This window comes from Salminus brasiliensis, chromosome 1, assembly GCF_030463535.1.
Source record: "Salminus brasiliensis chromosome 1, fSalBra1.hap2, whole genome shotgun sequence".
NCBI lineage: Eukaryota > Metazoa > Chordata > Actinopteri > Characiformes > Bryconidae > Salminus > Salminus brasiliensis.
The window spans coordinates 79,507,826-79,514,209 of NC_132878.1; the positions used below are offsets into that span (position 1 = coordinate 79,507,826).

General features: G+C 44.4%; 1 long non-coding RNA gene across 1 annotated transcript; it reads right to left on the bottom strand.

Annotated features, from left to right (window-relative positions):
• Positions 1-1,282: 1,282 nt before the first annotated feature.
• On the bottom strand, positions 1,283-3,227 carry LOC140536431 (uncharacterized). The gene is made up of 4 exons (XR_011977616.1): positions 3,145-3,227; positions 2,981-3,051; positions 2,475-2,541; positions 1,283-1,834 (listed from the first exon to the last, which is right to left on the bottom strand). It is a non-coding gene; the product is annotated as an uncharacterized lncRNA (long non-coding RNA).
• Between the last annotated feature and the right edge of the window lie 3,157 nt (positions 3,228-6,384).

The following is a 6,384-nucleotide window of genomic DNA, read 5'->3' on the forward strand; positions in this document are numbered from 1 at the left end:
CCAGAAGAAATCTTGTAGTAAATCCCCCCTGGACCAAAGTGGGGCTGTCACATTGACTGTATTTAACTCAATGACTTGATTGTAAACAATTCACTGATAGCACTACTGATAATGCACCTTCTGGGTGCAGCTACAGCAGTGTTGGGGTAATGTAATGAGGCATGTAATGAAGGCATGATCCTCTGCTTTAGGAGTTCTGTCCAGCATCCAACAATATTCTCAGTTGGGTTCAGAGCAACACTATCCTTGACTAAAGGTAGTGTCCCTTCTTCTCCTTTCTGAGCTGTTGGAGTGTTTTCCAGAACCTCCTTGAGGCTGCCTGAAAGTCACTGTTCGTGGTCGCTCCAAACATCTTGCATTCTCTGGATTTGCTTCTGCCACTGCCAAAGCTGCACACTTTTTGCCTGCTGGTACCCATCAGTAGAATCAGGAGTGCTCTGAGCTAGACAAGCTCTAAAAGCCTCCTTCGTCCACCTGACGGCATCCCTCAACCCTGGTATCGACCAACAGGTTTTTTGGTTGCCGTCAAAACAGGCAACAGCAAGCTTTTGGTCACAGCTATGAACAGCTGCTCCACAATGAAGGTCTTGAACAGTGTCCATTCGGACTTCATGTTCTCTGCCTCCTCCAGAACATGCAAGAAACTCTCACAGAGATTGGAGTTGCGAACATTTAGAACAGAGTCTTCTGCCAGCCTTTCCCAGCAGACCCTCACTACTTGTTTGGGTCTCCCAGGTCTGTCTGACAGTTTTCTCACACACCTGATTCAGCTCTTCTCTGGATGGTGATCAGTTCACAGCTCAGCCCCTCTCTTTACCCGAGTGTCTGAAACATATGGCCTCAGCTCAGATGACATGACCAAAACGTCTGTCCTTGATCTTAGGCCCAAGGTGCTTTGGTACAAAGTACACTCATAAGCAGCCCTGTGTTCATACATGGTGTTTGTTATGGACAAACCGTGACTAGCACAGAAGTCCAACAACATCCCACCACTCAGGTTCAGATCAGGCAGACTGGTGCTCCTAATCACTCTTCCCCAGGCTTCCTAGTCATTGCCCACATGAGCGTTGAAGTCTCCCAGCAGTGCATGGGACTCTCTGTCAGAGTTCCATTCACTTTCTCCAGGAGGGCCGAAAACTCTGAACTCAGTCAGTGTTTTCCTGTCTGCAACACGGAGTTGCACTGAGGCGACCCTCTGATCCACCGGGACAAACTCCAACAAGATGCCAGCCGTGGACTAGTGAGAATCCCCACACCCGTCTGGCAGCTCTCATTCTGGGTGACTACTAAGTGGGAGAGAGACCATCCTTCATCAAAGAGTTTGGTTCATGAGCCCGAACTGTTTAAACAGGCGAGTTCAACTATACCTAGTTGGTATTTCTCAAACTCCTGTACCAGCTCAGGCTCCTTACCCCCAGTGTTGTTACATTCAATGTACATTGATGACCAATATCAGTGATGGTGACAGCCCTGGATCCAAACCCCCAGTGAGCAAGCCTAGGGCGACAGCGGCAAGGAAAAACTCCCTCTGAACCAATCGAGGAAGAAACCTTGAGAGGAACCAAGACCCACTGGGGGAGCCAGTCCTCCTCTGGCTGGCAGGGTCCTCTCCAGGGCTTGAAAAAGGAGTGAGTGTGTGTGTGAGCTTTGGAGCTGAGGGAAGAGGGCAGGCCACACCTATCACACACTGCTTAAGTTCTTTCATAGAAAAACACATAAGCAGTGCTCCGCCTCTGCTCCACAACTTTCTCCACTGTCGTCATGGTGACAAGCTCATCATTACATGACAGCCAGCTGGAATCAGACTGGCTGCAGCAGTCACTCAGATAGTGTCCTGATGGAGAAAGAGAAAGAAAGTCATAAGACTGAAAGCAAAATGGCATGTAATGGTTTAATCTCATTTGAATTTTTACATGACCATTTTCAGACCCTTTATATCCCTCACAGTTAATCAAACTGTTATTGGCACTGTGCCTTTAGCTCTGATAGATGTAAAAGACCTCTGTTCTTATTGGCTGTCCTGGATTGAACCTCATTCAAAAAGAAGACCTATATAGGATTATAGGGTTGGGTGGTATCCACTGATTTCACACCAGCTCACAGCATTTCCACTATTATCTGCCACATTTGGTATCCAGGTTTGTTTGCCCTCCCCTTCAAAGGAATTTAGCACGTCTTTAACTCACAACTACGGTGGGCTTTTTTTTTTCCCCCACCTGTTTTCTGAGTGTGACATTACCAATCAGTGAGCTCCCACAGTGCCCCCACCCTGTTGTTCTTTTAAATGCACATGGGGGAAATAATCTTTTTTGGTTATATCGCCTAGCTTTAGGTGGAAATACAATTTCTGTGATTTCTGTGACACAGTAAATTGTAAAGGGGCTGTTGTTCATCTTCGTTTCTATACGCAGACTGGACATTTAACAATGTGTACTTACTGTATCAAAGCTTTCAATTGTTTTACACACACTTACCACAGTAAATGCTGCGTCCGACGTGGTTCAGCACACTGATCAGTGAATATTTATACACTGATTCACCCTACAGAACAGAGACAGCACTCATTAAACATAAACACTAGACATAAAATAGACTGTGTACTTTACACTTCTGTTCATATCCTCCCTATTTCTCTTCATTCAGACTTGATCCTAGATCATTCTCTACTCCTACACTCCCCCCTATAGTCTCTCTCTCTCTCTCTCTCTCTCTCTCTCTCTCTCTCTCTCACCAGTTCATTTCTTTCTGTCTTTCCCTCCTCTGCTTTTCTGTCTTCTAGATTAACAGGGGATGCACACAGAAAGGAGAGATTAGCTGGGATCAGTTGCTCTTAATGTGATGAATACTGCCTTTAATGTCCTTCTGAAACATCTGGATATTCAGCAGTTTTCTATGTTCTCTCTAAGTTTGATTAGTTCTGCCTGTATTGCTCTTCACATTAGTTGTGTGTGTGTGTGTGTGTCCTGTTTTTGTGACGTACCATCTGGGAGTGTGTTTGGATCCAGACGATCAGTGGGTGTGGCCTTGATGTGGGCGTGTTCTCCAGGAAAGCTATAAAACATATCAAATAAAGTCAGTGTGTGAGAAACGATTATGTGGATCTGTGTAAGAGTGTGTGTGTGTGTGTGTGTGTGTGTGTTTCACCTCTGCATTGGTAGGGTCAGTTGTAATACAGGGTCTATGTGGACATTATTGTGCTGCTTTGTGGTGGACGTAGGAGACACCTGGAATCTCTTCAGCTGCAGAACCAGAACCCTGCAGAGTGACAGAGAGAGAGAAAGAGAGACAGACAGAGAGAGAGAGGGTAAGAGACTGTATGATCGCCATCTAGTGTTCACCTGCTGAACCTTTTTTTCTGTGTTTAACATGGTGCTGAAGGTCAGCGGACGCTGAAGTGCTGCTAATGGTCAGTGATGGTCAGTTTGATCATTGGATCTTTTTTGCACCTCCACAAACACACAGTGTCACTTGATCTGGGGTCTGTCAGCTTACCTGGGCAGTGTGTGGAATGCCCACCTGCAGCTGGCAGACCTACATCCACACAGCTCACACCTGCACTCGATTTCGTCCTCATCCTACACACAAAAACATACACACACTCATCAGTGCATAAATCACATAAAGAAAAGTATCCAGAAAAGGTGTGTGTGTGTGGGTGGGTGTGTGTGTGTGAGAGAGAGAGAGAGAGAGAGAGAGAGAGAGAGAGAGTTACTTACACTGAAGAAGAGTTTGAGGCAGTCTTTCACTGAACCCTGTGAGGCCAAAGCCAATGCCAGATGATTATACTCCTCATTCCTGGATTTCTGAGCTCCACAGCTGCACACAGACACACACACACACACATTTTAAACCATTAAGGAAGCATCATTACAGAAGCTGTACAGTGTAGATCATAGTGATGGTACTGTTGAGTTAATGACAGTGTCTCTTACCCTCCACATGTAATAATGCTCCTGAGCTGGAAGCTGAAGTTGGCTCTGATTGGGCATTCAGAAACCACGCCTCCTGCCCATCGCAGCGTTTGACCAATCTCCTGCATTTGGCTCAAACAGTGAAATAGAAACTCATGAGCGTCCTAAACATATGATATACACATATTCACACACACACACACACACACAGAGAGAGAGATACACAAACCAATACACAGATACAAAAACAGACAAACAAAAGAAATGTTAGATCTCATCAGAAATACATAAATAAACATAATAATCATATACTGTTCAAGTGTGTGTGTGTTTTCAAGATTTTTCACATTCTGCATGTCGGTGGTGAAATCAGGGTTTGTGGAAGCAGCTGCATCAATGAACTCCATGAGGAGGGAAGCCTTCAGTTCCCAGTCAGAGCTCTCCCTCATCCACCACAACTCAAGGAAGCACCTGCAGGAGAAGAGAAGGATTAGTGTGACAGAACTGATCTAGGACCAGTCAAGCGCACCATTCTTCATGATCACTCTCACTAGGATGTGATTATTAACTTTCAATGGAAGATTTGACTCCAGGTCCTTCTGGAGCATTTCTATTGGTCCATTCATCCTGAACCTTTGAGCCAATGTAAAGAGCTCCTCCTCTTTCTCTGTCTCTACCTGATCAGTTGGGCTGATGGATGGTAAAACCAGTCATTCAGCTGATTCGAGAGCTGTGTGCAGAAACTCTCCGCGCTGAACAGACACTGCAGACTGGCGTTTACATAGCAGCTGTTCCCAAAGTTCATTAACCTGCACCACACACACACACAGAAATTGAACAGTTATACATATACCAGTTAAATAATTGTAGCAAACTCATGCATTGTAAGAAACACACACACACACACACACACACTAGTGTTACATACCCTCTGTTCTTCAGCTGCTGCTTTCTGGTAGGGGAGAGTGTGTCTGGGAGTCTTTTGGGGCCCTCAGTGTAGGTCTCCTCTCGCTCCAGCTGTCCCACACACACAGGAGACACACTCCCCTGCAGCTTCTGATCCACAGCAGACCTGAGAGAGAGAGAGACTGTGTTTATAGCTGGTTGATCAGTAGGGTAGATGTTGCTGATATCAGCTTAAAGAAGCTATAAACCATGATAAACACTAATATCTGGAACTCATAGAGAGTAAATGTTTCCTAATGGAGTTTAAAGAGGAGGAGTTTTTTATCACTAGATGAAGATTTCGGTTGATGAAGGACACTCACCTGTCCAGGGAGGCTGAGTACAACTCATCAAGCTCCTGCACCACTAGCCGAGTGACCTCACTTACCTCTGCTGTGGGACTGGCACTGACCTCAAGGTTCTCCATAGCAACTGGGGTCATTACACAGACCATGCTGTTTTCTTCAGTTGCCTTGGAGATTTTACCTGTGACCTCCACTGTGTCTAAAGAATCTGTGATTGCTGTGGAGATCTCTGCAACAGTGCTACTGGTTTCTACAGGGATTTCATCAGCTTTTACTGTTGCTGTGGTGATTTCCCTGGAAACCATGGTGGTTGCCTCAGACTCATAGTATGGCTCTGTTACAGCCGCAGCAGTGACCTGACTGACCTCAGGGCTCGATGTGTTTGTGTCCCTAAAATTAACAGAGTAGGACACACACATGCACATACAGTCATGTGGTGGTCTCTATTACTGGTGGACTACACACAATCACACATTCAGATATTAACTCAGTTCATATATTTACCTTCCTGCAGCGCTTACAGTCTGTCCATCATCTACTGCAGGATGGATTTTCCTCCTCTTCTGATCAGACATACAGACATGTTTAGTTTTACTCAGACTTCATTATTTACCGTTTAGAAATAATAGTAAACTGATGTTCATCAATGCTGAGCCTTTAATCTTTATTAGATGAGCTAAAATATTCTTGAAAATCTGTCTATTCATATTTTTCTAGTAGTTTTCTTTTATTTGAACAAGTAGACTCACAAGCCTGAAACACCACGGAAAGCAGGAAACATCAGCAGTGTCCTGGATGAGCTCAGGGTTTGCTGTGCTTGTGTTGCTGAAATAAATAAAGGAGGGGACACACACACACACACACACACACAGTCCACATGTGGTGGTCTCTATTACTGGTGGACTACACAAAATCACACATTCAGATATTAACTCAGTTCATATATTTACCTTCCTGCAGCGCTGACAGTCTGTCCATCATCTACTGCAGGATGGATTTTCCTCCTCTTCTGATCAGACATACAGACATGTTTAGTTTTACTCACACTAAAGGAAACTGTCTATTAATTAAGAAAATCTGTCTATTAATATTTTTTCTAGTAGTTTTCTTTTATTTGAACAAGTAGACTCACAAGCCTAAAACACCAGGTTAGGTAAACAGCATTTTGCAGCATTTATAAAGAATACTAAATGAATATTCATTAATTGTAATATTTATTAATT